General features: G+C 40.4%; 1 protein-coding gene across 4 annotated transcripts in view; it reads left to right on the top strand.

The window, feature by feature from the left end:
• Positions 1-24,454, top strand: part of mid2 (midline 2) — a 183,195-nt gene that overhangs the window by 48,424 nt on the left and 110,317 nt on the right. Inside the window, exon 1 of one of the 4 annotated variants that reach the window (XM_042493807.2) lies at positions 13,809-14,067. The exons of 2 other annotated variants lie outside the window; for them this stretch is intronic. The gene's annotated coding sequence lies outside the window, so the exon portion shown is untranslated. Of the gene's footprint in view, positions 1-13,808; positions 14,068-24,454 lie in introns of those variants that run through there. One more of the 4 variants, XM_042493810.2, reaches the window with a different exon arrangement.

Genomic DNA, 24,454 nt, shown 5'->3' with positions numbered 1-24,454 from the left:
AGTACCAGAAAAAATAATAGCTGTTCGTGCCACTTTCCTGGCAGGAAATGTAGTGATGTGTTGGTAAAAAAATAATCACATTTGGTGGCACTACGCCTACTTTAAAAACAGCAATGGGTCGCTAAAAATCACCTGAATTCTGGTGCTACAAAGCCACTGGGATAAAGAGCTATAGATTGCTAAAAATAATTTTTAAAAAAGCCACAGGTCAGGGACTTAAAAGCAGCTAGTAAATGAACCAGGGTTTACTGAAAAACACCCACATTTAGGGGCTAAGAAGCAGCTGGAAACACAACAATCAGTACATTTACATGGACATGAATAATCCACTTACGATTGGGTTTTTTGAGTTTTCCCTTCATTAGTTTGAGCGTGCAAACAGCATATTCCCTTTATGAGAAACCTGAATTTGCTAGCTGGAGTTCACATAAAGAAACTGTGGTGAATATGCAGAATTTGAATAACATCATTTCTCTTGTGCTCATGTAAACGCCATATCACGAAAATGATTAAAACGCGGATAAGCCTCATTAACAAGTTATTCATTCATGTCCATGAAAATGCATTGCATGACTTGACAAAAATCAGCAGCTTTTGTTTGTTGATCTCAAACAGTGGTTTCCACCTTGGCGGGCGTTTTTCCTAGGTGTCACGCCATCCCCGCCCACCTTCTTCTGGTGACTTGGCTGGTTAATTTGAGGGATTATTGATTATGACAGTCTTTGTTCACAAACATGCTATCATCCCAGGAGCCTGCAGTCACTTCAGCATGCCTTCCTTTCAAAGCTCCTTAAGTTCAAGTGAACAGGTGGGCCCACACCCCAACCTGCTAGGTAAAGCCGAAGGGGAAATGTTTAGGTCAAGCGGAATTAGTCTTCTCACACAACACGCATGAATACACTGCTCATACAGCATGATGAACAGGATGTATGTGTCAAGAGAAAAAGCCTCAAACCAAGGTCTGCCTTTTAAAAAGTCACGAGGTCATTGGCTACTGAACCAAGACTTAAGAAATTTAAAGAAAGTGACTAGGGCATGCAATCAGTGCTGAATATGAATAATATATTACGGAAAAGATTGTGGAGGTTTTTTAAGTTGCTCATCCCTGAGGTCTGAAGTATGCATAAATGATCCCTTTGCTACTACCACCACCACCACTACTACTACTACTATTACTACTTAATACTCACTCTTTGACAGTGCTATTCCTATGGAAATAAATGTGCTGCTTGGCCTCATTTTGATATTAAACTATAAATTTGTAGTATTGGTCACCAGTTACTGGATAGTTGAAAGGACAGTAAAAGGCAGGAGTGAGAGGAGATGGAGAAATGTAGGTTCCTCTTTGAATTGGATGCAACTATTGTGTAGTCTTGACAGGTGCTCAGTAGCAAATGAAAAACTCTACTGATACAGTCAGTTATGGTTGAATAAAATGGATCTAAACAGAGCGAACAGAGTTTCACACATCATAAAGGAGTTTCGCACATGATATAATTCAAATGAGATAATATCTTTATATATATGCAAATTGACAGTCATGCTGTATGGTATGCCTAAATGTAGATAGTTTAAAAAAAAGGAATTTCCCTCTTCTGTGCTTGTTAAAGGTAATTTGTGTCTCTGTGTGAGTGATCACGAGAACCTGGCAGTATTGGCAAAGTAGCCAAGTCGTGCACTTGTACGGTCTTTGCTCAGGATTCACACGGCTGTGTATTCATACCCATCAAAATAGAGCGAACTTCACCTTTGACTGACAGAGAAAAGCAATGTCTCTGCCTCACCATGTCTATTACTGACATGAAAAAAACATTTCATCTGCAAAAATACTACCTCTCTACCTTTTATCACTATTAGTGAACAATATAAGCTGTCAAAGTCTACTGTGAGACTCCTTTGCCCATGTTGACGGTGTTACAGAGCCGATAGTGATGGCAAACCTACTGACATAATGAAGTCTGTCTGCAAAATGTGACTTGAGACAGTGTTGTGCAATGGTGGAAACCCCTCAAACCTCACCAAGCACCTCAGTAACGGACACAAGGACCTCTTCAAATGTATTTAGTACGCACTGTGGGTCTCTTGGTTTTGTAACAAAATGTTACCAATGCTTGTGGACATATTTGATGTTATTGGGGTTAGGGTATTCAGTCAGTAGCATTGTAATTTTAAGTATCGAGTAAAATCACTGAATTTGGTATTGGTACCAAATTCAAAATTTTGGTGTTGTGACAAAACTGTGACATTAGCTCTCTTATTTGTTTTAATATACTGCAAATGTTTTTTTGCCATCCATCTGTTTATGTTTATAAGTGCTGCACACCGCTTAATATGATATCCTGAAAAGTCTATACTACTCGTGTTGTAGACTCCATACTCTTTCAATCTCTATTTATTTCTTCTCAATAGGATACTTAATCACCTTCATACCTCTCGTCTATGTCCTCTACCTCTTCTCTTTCATCTCCTGCTTTAATCAAGCATCCTATCATAGACCCAGGAGGACGAGGGATAATGAGATTAGGCCCGTACATGTTTACACATTCTGATTTACATTGAGCTCTCCCTGTCTTTCTCTGTCTGACCCATATTTTCTCTATCAGCCTCCTCCGTGCTTTTGCTTTTTATGTCTCTAGCTTTCCTCACAGGCTCTATCTTTCTTTCTCTCTCTCTCTCTCTCTTTCTCTCTCTCTCTCTCTATCTTTCCTACTTGTGTTGCTTGCCTTTTGCTGCTGTGGCACTGTGTACACACAAGCTTTATTCACCAATAACCAGTAATGCTTTCCACTCTATACACCAATGAGGTTTTAATTCCAACACTGCAATGTCAGATGTGATTATTTCAGTTCAGTTGTCAGTCTCATACATAATCTGTCATTCTCACTGTTTTTCTTGTTTTGCATGGGGTTGCAGTTGTGTTGAAGGTATGCAAAAAAATTCACTGGGGGACTTTTTTATGATGGAGCTGGCGCCTTTAGGCGTGTGCTTGTGTTTGTGCATGCATGCCTTAGTGCGTGTATGTGTGTGTGTGTGTGTGTGTGTACTGTATACAGTGACTGATCATGTTGAGCACTTCTCTTCCAGTCATCAGTCATCGAGACTGTCTTCGGTGCAGCCTCCCTTCATGTCACCTGATAGTCTGAGAACCACTCAATTTTTACACAGTGGTGCAGAGCCATCCAAACAGGAGGAGAAAAAGAAAGTTATTGAGGCTACAACTAATGCAATGTGCAGAGTCCCAGGTATTACCTGCCAACCCTTGCAAGAAAGCATAAGGTCTTTGCAATAGGGGAAATGAAATTATAAGTGCTTAGCAGGAGGGCGTTATTGATCTAGTGTGACAGAGATAAGGTGAGTGAGCCAATTCCAAATGTCTGTAATCCTAAATGACTTCCGTGGTACTCAGGGGATGTGAGATACTCATTTTACATAATTGACCATATCTACATAATTGACCAAACCTAAGCAGCACAGTAATTTGGAATGTCTCTTAAAGGCTTGCTTCGTGATCCAAATGTAATCAAAAGTGGCACACATCAAAACACCGAAACCTGCTATCACTCTCAAATTGGCTAGACTTTTGATACATTTTGTTTTCCCAAAAAGATTTCTCATCTATGTAGAACTAAATGTGAAAATATCTGTAATTCAGATAAAGTCTGTTCTATAAAGTAAAGGGGAAAAGTAGTAAATTATACAGTTGAAAGGGATAGTTTAGATTTGTTTGAAGTAGGACTTTTTTTAGGTAGCTAAAATATGTTTTTTTGGCTCCTTCACAGGGATACATTGTTAAGCTTCTGTGTCGGACTCCAGCATGCTTTTCCAAACTGGGAGCGTGTTGACTGACATTTAGTGTATGTAATACATTGACTATGGATAAGTTCTCCATACAACCTCACTTCAAAAATATCCAAACTATCCCTTTAATTTCAACCATTTGTATTTCGTTCGCTGGTTTTCTTTGTTAGGTCTGTTTTTTAACAGGTCTGTGCTTGTTCTCAATCTTATAATCCAGTTTGAATTTCAGGTAGAAAATGAATATAAGCAACGAAATAATAAAGTTTGTGGGCTGTAATCAAATAATCTAGCTCTGTGCGACTAAACTCCCACGTCTTGCCCTCTACCTTGGCTGTGAAGTCTGGTTCAGACACACAAATTGTGTTCTGTACATCTCTTGCTTCACACTACTGTTTCAGTGAGCCATTTTAAATCCACCCCTGCAATTCATTATAAAGTAAAACACATAATATTAATGGCTTTGTGACAGACACCAGTGATGTAGCAGCAGCATGGGGACCCGCTAACTGTTAAGAGCTAATGTGTATGTGTCCCATATGGGCTGTTTTTTTTAAATGAACAGCAACACAACAAGGCATCCTGTGGCGTCTGGAAACAAACTGCTCTGCTAACTGTGATACAGTCTGCTGCGACCAGGCCACCAGTGTTACAGGAAACCAAAGCTCAACTTGTTGCACATCATTAGGGGGAAAAAACTGTTCCCGTGATCCGAAAGATTGTGACAGCTGACAACGAGCTGCATGCTGTAATGCTGGGCAGCTACTCAAGCAGAAAACACGAACGTGACGTTATGGAAACAAGTTTTTAAAGCTGGATTTGACTCCAGGATTCAGACAGCCATGCTAGGAAAGCCTTTCAGATCAAGTTAGATGAGTATTACAGTGTTGTCGTGAGACATTGGTTTGGCTTACAGAGAGAGTGCTTGGCGTTGGATAGTGTTGCTCTTGTGTTTTCTGCTATGTGTTGGATGTTTTGGACGATTTATGATAGATTCTCGTGACTAATAGGGTTGTCCATCTGCTCTTTTCCATTCTTATTTTTTTTTTATCTTCTTTTGATGGCTCTAGTAATATCCTTTTTCTTTTTAGCTGTGAACAGCAACTTCATAGCTCGCTCTGTCAGTTGATCAGTCCACACAAATTTCTCCACCCTTTAGTGGCCATAGTTTTTGCACTAAGAGGCTGAAATTTGGCATTATTGTCAAGTGTGTGTGTGTGTTTGAAGGTGTTTGTTTTTGTTCATACCAACTGGCTTAAAGAGGGCAAGGCAATGGGGCCTATTACAAAAAGGTGCATGACTTCACCCCCAATCGATTCACTGAATTGCTCAAGATTTTTTGGGAAGATTAGTTATGAGCCAAAGGATAGCTGATCATCTGCTCATGCCTATAGAGACAGAAGGCAAAGGATCATACTCTGAAAATCTCACCCACCAGAGGGTAAAACTACTGGCACCACAATATGCAAGTAAGGGCTGAAACATTAGATATCAGTGTATCAAAGAATAATTTTAACACCTTATGTCTTCCAGAGAGGAAATGTTAGACTGACAGAAACTCAGTATTGTCGGTCTATCTTAGTGTGCCTTTTCCTTACCTTGTATATCATGGACAAATGATCCTACTAAATGGCCAGAAGTGAAATACTTTGATATTTACAACTATTTTGTGGAATCCCCAGGTAAGATCATCATTTAACCAAACGAAAATCAAAACCAGGTATTAAATAACTTAGTCAACTTCAGCCTCTTTGTCTGGCCGAATCAGCGAAATGCTTGCTGCATGTGAGCACACTAAGAATCTGGATCCCACAGTTCTCTCATATCTTCCTGCTAATGACTCACGTCTTATTGCTTTAAAGCTCACTTTTTCAGTAAGTCAGCCTATAAAAACCTAATTATGGATTCTTTATCATGTTGGTGGTGCATCCCACCACAAAGCAGCTTATAGGCATTTTTCTGTTGTTTTCTAGCAGATATAAATGACAAGTAGGCACCTTCAGGCAATATAAAGTTAATGGAAAGCCATGAATTGTTTTCCCTTCTGGTTGGGGCGTGACCAAAATTGGCTCTGTCTCCATTGGCAGAAAGGGACAATGCCTGGATGCATTGGCATAGGTGGTCGCAACTATTTCAAATTGGTACTTGTTTGTAGTTTGTAGGTTGTGCACTGACAAATTACACCATATTTCAACAGTTTACAATAAACTACATGTGCTGCAAGGTCCTCCCAGACTGACCAGACCGACTTTATTTTTCAAGCTCAAGTTTCCCCCAGACATCCAACTATTTTTGACAAATTGGTTGTGCATGTTTTAGTCTGCTAATCCTAATGAGGTTCCCCAAAGCCCCTAAATGCATCTGACTTCTATAATGTTCCAATATTATCTAATATAAATTATGGTTTGGCAACATTACTGGCAAGATAAACACTGTAATTATAACAAATGGTGTTAAAGGGCTCTGAAAGCCATTAAAATATCTGTTTATACTTGTCAATGTTTTATATAAAATCCAGACTCGCAGTTTAGCTGCAAAGGTCAAATACAGTTAGAAGGATCATTTTGTCTGAATATATTTTAGTCCTTTTAATTGAAATTCTTCTCATTACTTGTGTTGCATAGCTTTGTACAGTAGTGTCTGTCTTATTTTCAAAAATGAGTTATATACTGTGGATAACAAACTTGGACTAATCTGGCAGCACATGGATCACTCCTGCTTCCATCCAAATGCCATTCTACTAATATATGAACAGGTGGAAAGTGATCATTTTGTTGTTTGTTTTTTTTTATTTCTCTCTTTCTGGCAGTACAAACAAGCACAGTGGTAGTCACTCTTTAGATTTGGCTCTGTGTCTGTGGACAGTCTGTGTTCGGCTCCAGCCTGTCTTGGTTTGGAGCCAGGGGGTGAAAAAGGCAATGATAAGAAAGTCTGGGCATTCCCTCCACTGAGCACACACACACACACACACACACACACACACACACACACACACACACACACACACACACAAAAAGCAGTTGCAATTCAGAGGACACAGGGTTATTTCATAAGACAGAGGTCACCGTGTCTTGAGTTTGGTTCACACTGCCAGCTCAAATCTAGTTTTGTCATGCCAACTTCAGATCTGATCCTGTCACCAGTGTGACACTGATCTGACCTGTTCACTTTCAAATGATATGCACCACTACACAATTAAGAATCCCATAGTATGTATGTCAAAATGCGTCCTGGAGGAAGCATCATTTTATGGATTCTAGTTTAGTATGTCATACATTAGCAGAGCTGACTCTCTTTGTAACTACAGCTGATACACCCGGCTAAGTATCCAGTTAGATCTGCAAACAATGCTTGATGTTAACTTTAAGAACTTCAGAGGGTAAAGCATGCCCTCTCATTTCTACAAAAGTCAAAATGCTGACATTTAACAACCCACAGTGCCTTCCACTTGACGTTTTGAAGGTCTGAACCTGTCTTTTTTTAAATTGCAAAGAAACATGGCACAGCTTGTTTCTTTGTCACATATCAATTGTGTTTTTTGTCTGCGTAGGTGGAAGTGAAAACAGAATGTCTGCAGTCGGACTCTGTTGGCAAAAAATATTAGATTTTAGGTGGCGAGACTAATGGAAAGCTGATGGAGTGGAGCAATGCCACACCCAGCAACTGGTTTCTTTATAGTGTCTGAGTATTTTATTGATCTGTTTATGAGGGCATCAATTGGAGATAAAGAAAAGGATGGCCTCGAGGATGACACTTTTAACTACATTAAAAGTGTTACTACCAACTTGTGGCATTTCATCACAGTAAAATAATAGAGAAATAAATTTAGGTTATTTCAGTTGCAAGGCTCATATTGTTCTGCTTTGTGAAGCGCTGCTATATTACCAGAAATATTTGTTGCCAAATAAAAACGAGATACCTTGTAGTGCCATGATACATCTCCCAGCTATCTCACCAGGTTAACAGTGAGTGATTGTAATCAAATAGATGATGATTCCAATTCAGTAAAACTGGATTGAAATAAAATGATCAGCACAGCTACTGAGCAGTGTGTATATTACAGCACCACAAAAGAAATTAACGCACGGGCACAGAATACCAGATCACTCTCTTGAGGTTTCTGCACTCTGCCAAAAAAGAGTCTGTGTTCCAAAGGGAACGAAGCCTTTTTTTTGTGTGTGTGTCTCAGCTGTGAGTGTTTTTCCCGATCACTTTCTGTTGCTGTGGTATACAGACAGTCTGGTGCTGTACAATAAGTCCCTGATGATCTGTGGGCTGGGAGAGGAAAGAGGAAGAGAGGAGCTGATGCATTTCCTCTGGACACACACTTTGTAATGGTGGTGGTGATTTATCATGCACTTCGAAGAGCGCACACACACAAACACTTTGTTAAGCACTGGTACTGATGGTAACTTGATATGTTATATGCCTCTGTGCCTGGGCCACACTAACACAATAGTGAAGCCAAGTCTCTGGTGGCCAGTGTGTTTACTGTTGACAGCAGCCTCAGTCCTCCAGCCTGTCCTCATTCTGTCACTGGCCCTTTGTCGTTCATCAGTATTCATCACACTTTTCATCATGTCTTTTGTTTTTCAACCTTTGTGTTGAAATACATTCAGATAAATGCAGCTTCAATACAGTTTTTACCGTACAGGTACAGTAACATCAGGTCGCTGTACTCTAAGCTGACACAAAAGTCATACTCCAGCAACATGTGCCAAAGTAAGGTCAATGTTTCCAAAGTAACTGTATTTAAGAATAATTGTAGGTGCTGTGACAATTGAAGCTCTTACATATAAGATTTATATTCCCAACTTAAAGGGACAGTTCACATCAATATCAAAAATATGCATTTTTTCCTCCTACTTGTAGTGCACTGTATCAGCCTAGATTGTTGTGGTGTGACTTGTCCAGATATCGGCTCTTGAGATGTGTACCTCCTCTCGAATATAATAGATCTTGATGGCACTCAGCTTGTGGTGCTTAAAGCACCAAAGAAATACATTTGGAAAAACTCAACAGCGATGTCTCTTTCCAGAAATGCTGACCCAGTTTCACAACATAACCTGCAGACCTTGTTATGAGCAGTTTCATGTAGGAACTATTATCTCTCTACTGAACCACATCCGCCAGACATGTCACTGCTCAGAAGGAAGTGTGCACACTGTCACAAGCACGAGACTCTAGTCCACAATTTAGGTTAATAAATAGTACTATGGGTAGGAGAAAAAGTATGTATTTTTTATTTTAAGGTTAACTGCCCTTTTATGTCTGAAATGGCATGTTGAAAAAGTCAGTGGGGAAGCATGATGGACTCAACAGGCTACTAGCATGGAAGTGAGCCTTTAAAATGCTGTGTGAGAAGGAGCAGCATTAGCAGGTGACAGCATAGCTTTCAGGTGACGGTTGAGGCGTCAGGCATGGCAGCAAAAGCACTAATGACAACACTGACCTCTGTAATTATAATGATGCGTTTGACACATGTGTGCAATAAGAAGAGGGTGTAATGTGAGTGTAAAGGCAGACTTTGGGTGACAGTCTGAACTTGTGTGCAGGCTTTAGTTTGCTGATAAAATGGTACAACTGTAATCTGTTTTTACCACTAATGTATTCACTCTAATCACATGAGAGTATGTTGTAATAACCAGCTAGTATTGCAGGAGCAAGTAAATCTCAGTGGCTCATGCTAGAGTGAGAAACTCGAGAAAAAAAAAAAGATCAGTAGCAGTCATCTGACCAGTCACAGTCCAGCAGCGAGGTTGCTCTGCAGAAACTACAAGTAAACACCCATCAGCACTGTCCAGCACCACAAATTGCTGAGTTCATTTAGAGTGCTGGACGCTGAAGCTGCTTTCAGAGGAGACGACTGCCAGTCACAAAAATCAGATGGCCTCGTGGTCAGTGAGGATAACTGAGTGAAGACAGCACTGATAGATGCCTGGGGCTGGATCCGGGCTAAATCTGTGCCGTCAATCTGCCAACCGTTCTGTCAGGCTCAAAGCATAAAAGACCTGTTGAAATCCAAAATACCCCTGGTGGGAAATAAGATCTAATATTTACATGTGACTTACTCAAAAACATCTACTTAAGACAAGGTGTAATTTTAAGATAATATGATCACATAGAGAAAAATGGGTGAGGGGGAAATAAAAACAACAAATACCATTCTTCCTGTTTGTCTGGTAACACCACCTTGGCTTCACAGTGACAAGATTTTTCAGTGTCTTGGTAGAAAAACAAGCACAGCAGCCAGACGGATAGACTTTATGGCATACAGTGCAGAACAGATCAGCAGAACGATTTGCACTCTGGGAGGCTGACATTGCCGCAGACAGGAAGACGGGGTTTGGCAAAGAGGGGGTCCACAAACAGTTATCAAGACAAGAAAAGGCATGACATCTGTGTTTGTAGATATATTGAATATAGACAGACAATAAATACAGTAAACAGTGAGCTGAAAGAAAGAGGCAGGCTCTCAGACGATTTGCGGTGGCTCTTGTTGACAGATGTAGAGCACACCTGCTTGACTAGCCGCACCTTGTCTGGCTACCCGCAGCAGCCTACCTACTGCAGTACACCTTCATGCTTTTGTTTCACTATTGGCTCACTGGTGAACTATTACATACTACTTTTCACATTCATAAATCTGAGTGTATTTTACTTTTTTACTTTCTACTTTAGGGTCCAGTTTGTAGGATTTAGTCAGATTTATTGGCAGAAATTGAATATAATATAATAAGTATGTTTTCTTTAGTGTTTAATAACCTGAAAATAATAATTGTCTTGTTTATGTTTCCTTAGAGTGAGCTGTTATACCTATATAGGGAGCATGTCCTTGTCCACACAGTCAGTTGTTTTAGTACTAAGCAGGGATGTCAGTTTCAGTCATTTTTACTTTTGATAGGCAGATACTCATTAACTGGTAACTAACCAGTACATTTTTGAGTAAAGACGTGAAATACAAAACGGCCATTCCTTTTAGCCTGGCGCTCCAGTGACTGAGTGAGCTCTCTCACTCTCTATATAGAGGTGGTGACAGTTTGATGTTTTATGATTTGACTTATACTTTACTTTGTGTTGGCTTTGCTGACAGGCAGCTTTCCAGCTGTGATATCATGAACAAACATGCCCACTGTCCAGCCTTTGCTCCCCACTGTCCTCAGCTGCTCTGCAGTGCGCACCACTGCGGTCTAATGGGAGCTAACAGCTGGTAACAGTGTTAAGGTGGCAGACCACGTTATTGCAGGAACATTATGCCCATTATACTCCTGTCTCCCTCCCCATCCTGTCCTGGTGAGAAAGTGGCTAAATAATGAGCCGTAAATTCCCCATTAGCATTGTTGACTATCAATATTAGCACTCTGTTAGCCAGCATTAGCAGTGTAACCACAGCTAGTGCTAACTATGCTAGTCAACAAGGCATAAGGGATTTTGCAGTGGGTGCAAAGTTTGCACCAATGCTGTAAGGGCGGCACAGCATTATTAGCAGTATTGAGCTGTGCAGCTAGTTTGTTTGCTCCCACCAGACCCGGATGGGTTGTGGTCCAGTAAATTGAAGAGTAACTCAGTGAACCTATAGACCTACATGTGTAACTGCTCAAAAATATTTTTTTAGGGGGCAACCTATCAACTTCTCAATACGCCTGCCGCAATGAGCCACACAGCATCGAGAAAACAGTTCAGTGATTTTACCAGTGTAAATCAGTTTGTTTTGGAGAGGATCTGCTGATTATTCAGCTTCCGTAAAAACCTCCTGAACACTGAAGGAATCCTAAGTAAGAGTTCATGCTTGTTACATGAGATAAGTTTCAACCGATTGCAATCTGCAGCCCTCCTTGCTAGATGCTTCTAAATCCTACAGACTGCTCCTTTAAAACTATCAGCGATGCCTCAAAAGTAGCTCCACTGAAGGTTGGTTTATCTAAGCTACAGTATAGGCACTATATAGGCTACTGCCTTTGAGAACAGAGGGAAAAATGTTTTGGTATTTGACATGACCAGTGGTGAGACATTTTTGGAGGCTAGAAATAACTCTTCAAAGCATCCTTTGAACTCGGCATTTAAACGCTGTTTATACAGTTTGTTGAAATGTCAAATACACCTTTCTAAACCCAGTAAGAGCCTAAAGCAATATGTGATCAATATTGAGTTTCATTTACATAAATATTACATTACTCTGACTATTTGTATTTCTTTTTTTTGCATATCTGTGTTACTATGCACCCCGCCTTAACCCACTGTGCATGTGGCCCTAATGTAGAGAACAACGCACGAAGCAGAAAGGGTATTACGAGCAGTGTTCTGACAGGTGCAGGACGGGCTGGCAGAGAGCAACAGCAGCACGCTCAAACAGTCTGCTGGAGAGCTCTGCAAAACCTCTTAACCTCTGCACTGTTTCCATGCATATTCACACACCAAAGCAACATGACACACACCTGCAGACACAGACAGACAACCCGCCTGCTCAGAACAAAGTTGGAGTGGTTCTCTGATATATTTTTTGTAGTGTAGGTCTCCAGTGAGTGTGAGATCCTGTAGGAATACGATGGGAATACTACATTTAAAATGTGGGACACATACTCAACCATTAAAGGAGCAGTCTGTGGGATTAAATTTTCATCTAGCAGACTTGCAAATTGCAACCAGTTGAAACTTCTCCCGTGTGCCAAGCGTTAGCTCCCAGTTAGGATTACATTAGTGTTCTTTGTTCAGGAGGTTTTTGACCAGGAGCCAAATTATCCACAGAGGTTTTGTCCAAAAACAAATGGACCCAGTGATTAAAACTGAAAAAAAAAAAAACAGTTTAATGTTTTAAATCAGTGTTTAACCAACGCTGCTCTGTTCCTCGCAGACAGGTTTTCAGCCCCGCACTTACTATTGTATGTTCACCTTTTTTTCTCTGATAACTTAAGATCTAAACGTTCAGGAGGTTTTTACCAGGAGCCAAATTATCCACAGAGGTCTCCTCCTCTCTGAAACAAATACACATGGTGATTTAAACTAGTAAAAACACTGAAGGAAGCAGTTTCACACAAAAAAATCCTTGTTTTTTTAGACACTGTTCAGCTTGACTAAAAAGGGGCTGTTAACTGTGGTGAAACATAGCAGTCCAACATGACAAGGCCCTGCTTCTTATGCAGATATTAACAGCTCATTCAATGGAAACGAAAACACAAAGATTCTTATTTTCAGGTAAGTGTACTCTTAAAAATCATACTTATTATATTTAATTTCTCCAGATATATCCCCCTAAATCCCACACACTTGACCTCTGAGTAACAGGCAGACTTTGTCATGTAGGAGTATTACACGCACTAAAACACACAGGCATTACTTGGCACACACACACAGAATCATATAATTAATCCGGGAAATTAAAGTGTGATATCGCCATTATTATAAACCACTTTTGCTCAAGTTGAAATCTATGAATATTCTAATTGCTGCCTTTGGGCCTTTTTTTTCTTTGCAATTGAACATGATATTACCTCTCTGTTTTACTTATTGATAGTAATGAACAACGCAGGACTTTTAATATCCGAGGCCTGCTTTATTTCCAGGGGTTGCATCATTTTCCAGCATAAGAAAATGAGGAGCCATTGTGGTCATTAATTCATTCGTCATGCAGGCTGGAAAACAGCTTGTCATCTCCTCTAACTGCCTCTGGTGAGCTGAAAGAAACCGTCTGTGACCTCAGTGTGTGCAACACTGGGCACCTCCACCCCACAAAGTCAATAATTGTTATCACTAACTCTGTGCTCAGATTCATATTTGATTATCCAGTCAACTGTATGAATCAGTGCGACGTGTTAGTCTGCTTCTGCACATTAAATAAATTATTACAGTGACAGTTACAGTCTGAACTTCCCGGCTCTGCTCAGCAACGAGGCTCCTCTATCTGCTGGTTTTTGCTTTTTGTATTGTATGGGTAGGAGGAGCCGCTTTCCTGTGATTGTCTGGCTGCTCTCTCTCTCTCTCTCCCTCTCTTTTGCGCGCTCGCTCTCAGCGTGTCTCTTTCCCTCTCTCATTTTTCCAAAGTTGAATATTCCGCTTGCCTCGGCGCTGTCGCCAGCGGAGCGCTGCAGCTTCACTCACTGAACGCACCGGGCTGCTGTTTTGTTTTTTGCGCTGCGCAGTTTGGAACAGACTTGGAAGAGAAGGGAGTCCTCCACGTTACCCGGGCTCTGTCCACATCTCCTGTGTTTCTTCCAACTTCATTTAGGGGCTACTTTCAAGATGACAGAAGAAAAGAGAGTTCGGCATGTAAAGCTGGTAGGTGTCTGTAACCCCTCCCCTCCGCGCACGGAGGTGTCTGGCTCGGTCTGGCGTCTGTGCGGGCTTCAGGTTTGAAGCAGCGCACAACGCGCCGGGTTGAGAGAGGCGCCCGGGAATAGAAACGGGAACCGGTGGTTATTTTTTCCACCATCCTCAGGGATTGTCTTGATGTGTGAGCTCTCTCTTGAATGGACCAGAATCAGACGAACGTGTCTGAAGCAGGCTGCTGGTGTTAATGCTGAAACTTAAGACACTTGGTGCTTAATGGACAGGGTTTCTGTGTGTGTTTTAAGCGGACACAATATGATGTTTTGCCATATATGGACAGATTTGTGTTATATGTGTACTAAGCTACCAAACTGCATTCTGTTTGAGAGTGAAAATTTAACATGGTTTCATCACTGAAATCATTTTCAGTATTTTTTTGTAATATCAAACATTTGCTACATTTCACTTCAAAAGTCCACTGCAACTCCCACGAGACCATATTAAGTAGACCCTGAACCCTACTCTGGGTGCCCCTGCAGCGCAGAGGATGGCAGACTTTTGTTATTAGAATGATTCAGCAGTGAGATTCATGTGTTGCCATCATGCCAGAGTATGTGAAACATTTTTAACGAGCATGTGTGTCCCTCTGCTTGTTTGAAGGGGTTTTCAGGCTCATTTGGGGGGAGCTGCAGGCTCTGTGCCATGGCACAGACACTTTTGGTTATTTACATTTTATCTGGTTTTTCTATATAGATAAGGGTCCCCATGAAATTCTTGGCATTCGTTTTCCCACAGAAAAGCAGTAACCTGAACTGTTATTGTAACATTTTGCAGGATTAAAGGCATGTCTTTGATGCTCAGTAGTAAAATTGTACTTTTATTTTCTTCTGAGGCACTGTAATATCCCTGTAATAGATGGGATTGTTGTGCAGTACCTTTCTAGTGTGAATTGAATGTTGATTAATTTTTCAGTTTTTAGAAGAGACAGCCTCCCAGAATCATTGCAGCATATGTCATTTTTACATAGATAGAGCCAAAAGTCTTTCCTCTCTGATTTCAGCTGCTCTGAAGCAATGAACACTGACTTGAAACCAAAAACAAATCTGCCACCGGGTAGCGTTGAAGTGCCCCAGAATTAATACCCTGTCAAATAGTGATGAAATGCACAAAGTTGTCAGGAGGGTGTTGAAGTGTCGCTGCACATAATTCAGCTCATACGGCGCTGAACTCTGTTCTGATGATCCTGCTGAGCTCAGCTGACAGTATGAGGGAATGTGCTTGTTGTTGGGCTGCTTTGAATGCCTCTGTGTGCTGAAGTGTTAGGGTAGCATTAACAGGGAAGGTCACTGCTATTGTATAATGCGATGAACGGAGTACATCTTTAGTGGTGAGGTGCTTTTCATTTGGCGCTAACCTTTACTTAAATCAGCGACTCTTTGCTGGATCGTAACTCCTGTTTAAAGATTGATACTCTGCTTCTCTCTGTGGCATCTGTTTGAGCGAGCAAAACAATGACAAGGTGGACTAAGAGCACGATCAGCCCCGTGCGCATCCTATATAAGTGCACTGTCTTAGTAATTTACCCTTTTTTTTTTCTTTTTTTTTGCAATAAAGCCCTGGAGCTGCCCCGTCTCGTACCATTACACAACATGTCTCATCAGGCCGATTACACATCGGCACACTCGTGTATGCTTCCATCTCAAATAAACAAGAGTCAGTGCTCTAGGCTGCCACTTATACTGTACCTTCAAGAGCCATACATTCCCTTTTCTGACTGTCCGTCTATCTTTAGGGTTGTTTTGCTGTGGTCTGTCTCTCATCTCTTTGCCTCTCTCTCACTCTAAGTGTCTCTCATTTCTCTCTCTCTTGGTTTATCCATGCATCAATCATCTGTCTCCTTCCCCTCTCCTTCCATCCAACTCTCTGAGTCTCCCTGTGAGGAATAGAGGGTGTTGTTTCCTGTCAGGGCTCTAAGGCACATTGCAAAGCTCACTGTTGTGTGTATGCTTTACCTGCTATTAACGTATTTTGTTTGGTCTTTTGTGAGTTAAGTTCCTTCTATTCAAAGAGGACAGCGAGCAGATTAAGGGAAAGTGGTAGCTTTAAAGAAACATTGTTGTCCAATGATGGGTGTCAGTGTGAATTTAATGGATCAAGGGAGATAGATTTAACATTGTTGATTAACACAAAGCTTTCATGCTGAATATCTTGTAAGGTTTGGATTGTAAAATGCAGGTTACAGGAGGAATGTTTCTACTAGAACCTGTATCTTTAAAGCACAGGAACTGGAACATAATTATACTTTAAATCTTTTGATTTTTTGTGTACTGAGTGCAATAATCTGACTGTAAGAGGATGTTAATTAAACAGAAGAAAACAGCAGCAGACATGTAATTGGTCGTATACTGTCCTTGCATTCCTCAGTGCTGGTTTAAATATCTAAAATAAATCTATCTCTGATTCCCCCGTGGCCATTTCTTTCATTAAACGACTTGTGACATTTAGCTGATTTATCAAGGCGTCTTCAAGCACTTATTAGATCATAAATTATATTGTGTTTCTCACCTTTACTCAAGGTCCTCAAAAGTCCTTCAGGACTTTTAAATAACGTCTAGTGTTCAGCAGCTTAGGAATAAGCCCAGCTAGGCAGAACTTTTTTCATCTTCATTTCATAGGTGACATAAGTCGCACATCTAATTCCAAGTGGCATTAAAAGGTCTTGAAAGTCTTCCAGGTACCTTGATGAAACTTTGAAACAGTCTGAAGTTGGTGCTACTGCCAGTAATATCAGTACATAACATCGTCTGGTCCATCGTCTGGCTTTGGTTTAAAAAATACTGTGTTTGTGTTATTGTGGTAGGAAGAAATGCTATTATATTTATTTGTCTGTTTTATAATAGCAGCGATGCCCGGGAGGACATGCTTTCATGCTGTGTACAAAAGTGATGTGTTGGTAGCATTGAAGTGAGCATAATCACAGTATCGAATGCTCTCCACGCTGTTGTGAGTTGTATAAATCAGCGGCCAATGTGTGTGTACTGACAGAAAGCTCTGTTTCAAAATATATCTGCAAATCTAAGTGAAACAAAACAACCAGGATCTGGAACAAGCTTCTTATTAAGCACAAAAGTACTTGGCACAGCATAGAAAGAAAGCGTGGCTCTCTAGCTATGTTAAATAGGAAGTGTCAAAACAGGTGGAACAGCCATTACATTCCTGGGCTCTAACAGCCACTGCTTCAGAGACGACTTAGTCATCCTGTTGAAAATCATATATTAGGAATAAAAACTCCTTTACTCTACTCTAACATTAAACTTTCCTCCTGCAACGGAGTGAAGTGTGTCACAAATAGTTGGCACTAATCGAGTGGAGGTAGGTAGATGGCTTTATATTTGTCAAAGAAAGACAATTTCAGTCTTGTTTTCAGTATAAAAAATGGCATATTTTATAACTGCACTTATGATTATTTTGATAGAGGTGAAATTATGCACGGAATATATATATGAAGGCTGTCATAATTAGTTATGGAGTTTACAAAAACTGAATGCATCTAACAGATTGCCAGGTCTTTACTGGGGAGCATCCATTAGCAGAGGAAGTGGTTTCTGTGTGATATAGAAAGGATCAAGGGAATGAATGTGGGAGTTGAGGCAGACATAGCAGGGATGGATGCATGGTGTGACAGATTGCCTCCTGTTTTTGTTTCCAGACTCCTTTGATCTCTTCATTGCATAGAGTGCAGGCATAGCCCGTCTTCCAGATACATTTCACACTGCATGTAGATCAGCAAAGAGTATTCATGCATGGCACCATGTTGCTAAACTCTTTCCTTCTGGCCAAAAACAATATTAATGTGATTTTATGGTGGTGCTGGTTGGGTGTTAAACATCTGCATCACTGCTGATTCAACTGCAAAGTTCAGATTTGGACTGAGCAGTTGAGTCCAGCTGCTCAATTGGCATGCAACACTCTCTGACTGATAGAGCTGCAACAATTAATCGACTGAAAAGAAAATTAACTGTCAACTACATTTTAATCTATTAATTAACATTTGCTGGTTCAAGCCTCATAAATGTGAGAATTAGATGATTTTCCTTTTCATTTAAGATAGTAAATGAAGACTTCATGGGTTTTGGACTGTTGGTTGGACAAAAGAAGTAAATGAATATGTCACTTTGGGTTCTGGGAACTTATGATTAGCATTTTTCAAATGTTTTAGCCATATAATAGACTAAAAGACCAATTGATTAGTAGTGAAAATAATCAGTAGATTCATGGCAGATTAGTTGCTGATTACATTGGGTTCTGGGAAATTATGTTGGGCATTTTTCACAATGTTTGAACATTTTATAGGCTAAACGATTAATTAACCAATCATGAAAATAATCGGCAGATTATTCTCTAGTGAAAATAATGATTAATTGCAGCCCTACCAAGTGGAACACTTTTGATGAAAAAATGTGAATATATTTGGGAGAAACCTTGAAGTTAAACTTACACACTCTTGCTCTTGAACCCAAAAGTTGGTCCATGTTTTTTGATTTCTGGAACTCTGAAAGTTGTCCTCAAATGTAAAAGCTTGTGCTGTGCTCATGCTATGATCAATAGACATTTGCTTTAGTTCAAGGCATAATCGACCGACATTGCTTTGCATTTAATTTGGTCAGTGTTTAACCAATTAGACCTGCAAACGCTATGCAGTCAGCATTTCCATCATTACCTTATCCACATCCCATAATATGCTGATCGGTCTGGCCTCCTGCTGTTTCTCTCAATCGATCCCTAGTGGATGTTTTCCAGACTAATATCTCAGAGCTAAATCTGAGCTTGCAAGATTTTGCTTGTCTTTCACAAGACATCTACGTTACATGTTAGGAACAATGGACTGTAAGCCCATTTAGGAAGGAAATTTGGGATGCTAACAGATATACTGCACTCTTGATAGAGGTTACAGACCTCAAGTTGACTACTAATGCAAAACCTGTTTTAGTCCAAATTTTGTCCTCTGTGAGATGGAGTGCAGGAAATAGGTCATATGATGTGAAATGTTGCTTATTAAGTTATAACTTTACATGTGTGGAGGCTGCGGGTAGCTCAGATGACAAGCTGGCAGAGAGCATGTCAGGGTCCAGTCTCTGAAGGTAAACCAGTGAAAGCCAATAAGCTGCAGGCAGAGGCCCAGGCTTTAGCTCGGGGCTACAGGCTGCACTGACTCCAGATTCAACAACCCATTGACCAAGCACAGAGAGGTTTGGAAAGCAATTATCTGAAATACACAAAGACGGAAATAGGGTTACAAATTGTAAGTATTTTCCTTAATGGATTGTTGGTAAAATTAACGATCAATCATTGGTCATTATTTAAAAAAAATATAAAATCTTTGCTAATTTCAAAAACACTACCAAATGCATTTTATCCTCAAAGCTCACAGCAATGTATTGTGTATATTTTGACAGCATTGAATAGCCTGTTGATTGATAGATTAGATTTTAAATGTTAGATTAAATTTTTAGCAACTGATTAATCGATTGTTGATTAACTGTTATTATCTCTAGACTGAAATACTGTATACCAAAAGAGTGATGGAGGGCAAATATAACTTAATTCATTCCTGTTTTTGCAATTATCCTTCAGCTGATACTTTCTGTCCTTGTCTTTCTTTTTCTTGTCTCACTGCCTCATCTAACACAAGTTTCAAACCTTTTCAGATGACATTAACAACAGTGTGATGTACACAAGTGATGTGTGCATGGATAACAGATTACACACACAGTTCCAGTACTAAATAAATGATCCCATCGGGCATGCGTGCCACAGATTACAAGCTTTGCTCCAAAGCTTTGTCACAGTAACAGGTGATTGTTTACACATTTTTACTTCATTAAAGGTTTATTGGCAGTGTTCCCCCGGGGTAAAAAGGCTGACAGTCCAGAGTGTTTGGATAACATTACACACCATCAGTGTGCAAAGGAATCCCATGAGGCTGAAATCTAATTGTCTGCCATTACCTCTGCTGCATCTTAAGTCTATTGGTTTGACAGAGGTGCCATTTGAAACTTAATCTGCCAAGGAGCTCTCTAGATTGCACCTTGGACACAATAACGATCTCTTATTTTAAATCTGCATTCACACCATGAACACTCTTAGGCGTTTCCCTCAGTTGTTTCATTTTGTTTTGGGAGGTGAAAAAATATAATTGAATGACTAATGTACTCTCAGATTCCTCAAAATGTGACTCAGTCAGTTAGCAGGAGGGTAGATTTTGGAAATGAGTGCAGATGCTTGCTTCAATAAGAAGAGATCAGCTTGAAATTAATATTGTTATTTACAATTACTTAGATCAACACATAACAGCTTTATTCAGTTGTTTGCTGAGATACTATTTGGTGATGTGTGAATGAGAAGAGATTTGAAAGCGTGGGAAAGCAGAGATGAAAGTTTTACAGAGGAGGTAAGAGACGATTATATTTTTTCTGTAGAATATTAAAAACATGTAATCATATCCTCCTTAGTGAGCTGTGGTAAAATTTCAGCTAAATGCAGAGATTTATTTATACTTCTGACTGCCTGTAACCTAGCAAAAGTATGTGTAACTGGAAGGGCACTTGGAGAGCACAGACCTCTGCCAAGGACATTGCCCTATCTGGCAACATATCAAAAGTAAAGACTTTGTGTATCTGCCCTGATATTTGGATCCAAATTTAATGTGTCCTTCCTCGGTCCATGCTGCACCCTTCCATCAAGTTTCATGTACATTGGGTCAGTAGTTTTTCTATATTCCCTGTGATAAACACAGAAGCCAAAAAACAAACCGAACCATAAAGACAACCTCCATGGTGAAGGTGATAATCATGCAACTTTAGAGTCCTTTTGTTTGCGAAACAATGCTTGCTTTTAATTTTACAGCTTTGGGTTGTGGTCTGAACTAAAATAGCTTTAGGTGTGATCACATCCTTAGCTTGCCCTGTTGCTCTAGCGTGTGTAAAAAACATAAATATTTTAAAACTCTGGGGTCTAAAATCCACCCAGACAGCAGTAGAAAGAGAGGAGGCTTTTCCACTCCCGCCTAACAGCAGCTGAGCTGAGGAGGCGTCCAACCTCCCACCACGCTAGTTAACAGCCAGCTGCCCGTGTATACTCCTACAGCGACGCACGTGTTTCCCATGATCTCACCTGCTGGCTGTGGGAGCTTGGGATCAAGCCCAGCTCTGCTGTCATGCTGCCCACCCCAGAAGCCTCTCTGCTGGGCAGGGCGCACCACACCTCCGCTCTCTGGGATGCAGGAGCCATGGAAGTGGAGGAGGATGTGATCCAGGGATAAAAACTGTACATGTGCAAAACATCTTGCTGTGTGAGCATAGTGTTGAGGTGCTTTTTAATTCTGAGGATGTTATATATCTGATGGAAGATTCAACAAAAGTATGCTGAAGTAAAATTTCCAACTTCCTTCACACGTCACTGCATTTGAAGATTGTTTTCATTAAGATTTCTAACTATAGTAGAAACCTGTTAATAAGTCTCGCTCCTTATTTCGGGGCCATTTGACAGAGCTATAATGAACATCTTTATACTAATGCCAGCACAGGCTAGGATGCAGTGGTGATAAAAATAGTGGGATTGGGCATGGAAAACGGTGGCAGGGAGAGATAAATAACTATAAAGAGACAGTTCGGGAGGGTAGGTGTAAACAGGGGGAGGCGTGAAAAAAGATTTTTGAGCTTCAAGGATGTTTGGGGGATTCTGGGGAGGGTTAATAGCTACACATAGCAGAGAGCAAAGACAAAAAGTCATGGGGGTAGAGGAGGAGAAAAAACAAGTCCTGGAGTTACTCATGCTCTCACGTACATACTTTCATCATACACACTCATCCACCCAGCAGGCATTTCTAAAGAACACCTTCTTTCTAAAAGCAGCTCATCTCTTGCTGGTTGACTATAGTTACAGCGATTTCTAGGAATCTCTGATATTCTCTAAAGACTCTGCTAAACATAGCTCACCTGCCAGTGCCTGCAGCTTGTATTGTAACACTGTTAGTTCCTTATGAATACAAAATTACTCCACTGAAGTTGACCATTTTATCCAGACACATCATTACTGAGAGTAGGAGTTCTTGTGAACTGGCCTCCAGCAAAAAAGAACCTTGCACTGAGCTCCTTTATGAAGTCTCCAGGCCATCAGTTCAGTTCAATATTGATGTAGCAGTAGGCATTGTTAACCTTCACAATTATTCTCTTTGGTTTGCAGTGCCTTGGGGAATGGCTATTTTTAAAATGCCGGCAATGTTGGGTAGCTATTGTTTAACTAACAACCTATTGATTTGTGTCGGCTTCAGTTGCAGAGCTATAGTGAGAGGGGGGAGTGTGTTTTTGTTTTCTCAATTCACAAACACATTATTCAAAAAATGTTCTGAGAGTGTGTAAGAGCTAACTCCATCATAGCCAAAGAAAATGTAGCCTTTTTTTCCTCAGTAGGCTTTCACATTAGAATTTAAGCTGCATATATTTACATATTTCTGTGATATTATGCTGCCTGCCTCTTTGTTCGTGAAATTGTCAGCTCCTTAAAGGATACAGTTATGTGATAAAACGGTCTTTTCACAAAACTGCAGTAGAAATATGCAAAAACTTTTTAAATCGGTGGTGTATGACAGAGAAAAGGACTGTGGCATTTGTGTTTGCTCAAGAGGTGGAAAACCTGTATGTACTGCACCTGACCCAGTCGTCTGAAGGGTATACGCTGGTTAAAAGAGTATACCCACCTCGTTTTCCTGTCATTTACAGAGTATGTCCACCTCCTCCTTGATAACCTACCCATCTAACTAAGTAGTTCAGCTATCTCACCAGCTACCACTACACCACTGACCAGACCAATAAACGCTTGTTGCTGGTGGGTGACGTAGTTCAAGCAAGTCTGTTCTGACACAAGAAACAATATGGTAGCTGGCTTGCAACAAACAATCTCAAATTAAAGTTAAACAGTAAGCTAATAAATGTTCATAAAAACATTTGAGGCGAGAAAAAGGCAAAGTAGTAACAGAATCTTGGTTTATATTTGATCAGCATTATCTCAGTTTTTCAGCCTTTATTTTAACAATACCGGATACAGTGCGGCACCCACTCCCTGTTCACAAATTCTTGTATAGCAGCCAACAAGGGAACTAAAATATGTTTCTGAAAACTTTTTAGAATCCGAATCTTTGTTTATAGTTCCAGCTGGACACCAATGTCATTAGCTGTTGATATTTGGTTGAATTTAGGTTGTGACATGATCAAAATCAATGTCAGGTCGACTTCTATATTTTTTTTGGTTTTATGTGGTGTTGTTTTTATGTGGTGCCAAAGCATCAGGTATAATACAAATCAGAATTGATATTTTAAAATCAACAACTCTCTCTCTCTCTTTCTCTCTCTCTCTCGCTTGATCCACTTCTGTACTTTCTGTGTTCATGTTGCTAGGCATATGAAAATGCAGAAGTATGATCTTTAGTTCAAGCAACAGCCTTAGCGCCAGCAAGATAAAAAAAAAAATGTAAAAAAATGGTTGAATATTTGCAAAGTATCCCTCTTAGTTTTGAGTGACTGCTCACCACTGCAGATGACTGTGTTTGCCGTGATTATGTATTGCATATCATTGCAACATCATTGTTGCTGCAGCTGTGAGCTCAGATCTGTTGTGTTGTGATGCTGCTGCCTCTCCCAGAATGTACACACGGGCAAACTCCAACACGTCTCGTATCAATATTTCATAAAGGGTAGAGGAAAAAAGAAAGAAAAAAAAGTTGACAGCTGTCAAAGCTCAGATTAACAAGATTTCCCATCTCAAGGAGGAACAAATGATTGTTTATCAGCGATAAATAAAACTAATCGAACAAATAGAGCTACAAGCCTCTGACATTTCGATGCATGGAGCCTGCTGAGCCAATCGAACAGCAGCCAAGGAAAACAATGGCTCATACTCTCCCCCCTCGAAGGAAATGCCAAACATTACAGTGCAGTATAAATAGACGGCTCTGACTTTGTAGAGCGAGAGCTCTAGATAGAGGACAGGAACCCCCTCCCTGGGGTCACACCGATGGCAAGGTCTCCCACCTCTCCGCTCCCTTTAACTTTATTGCTCTTTTTGTTTTTCTCTCTCTGGGTGTGTGATCTATTTTCAAGCTGATTTCTCCTCACCTCCCTGTGTTCTTTATCGTCTCCTTTCATTTTCTATTTTATATTTTCTCTCTCTCTCTACCTGACACCCGGTCATGATGAATAACAGAAAAGCCTAGTAACACATCACAAACATGTCCTGCCTTAAAAATGGCACCATCTGCATCTACAATTGAAATTGCAAATGGCCCTCCTGGATGTATTACGTTTGGGGCCGAGTGTATGGACTGTGATCCAAGGTGAAT

Source organism: Plectropomus leopardus, chromosome 8, assembly GCF_026936395.1.
Source record: "Plectropomus leopardus strain MGB_pleo_1.0 chromosome 8, ASM2693639v1, whole genome shotgun sequence".
In the NCBI taxonomy this organism is placed as follows: Eukaryota; Metazoa; Chordata; class Actinopteri; order Perciformes; family Serranidae; genus Plectropomus; species Plectropomus leopardus.
This window is presented reverse-complemented; position numbering and strand designations above follow the sequence as displayed.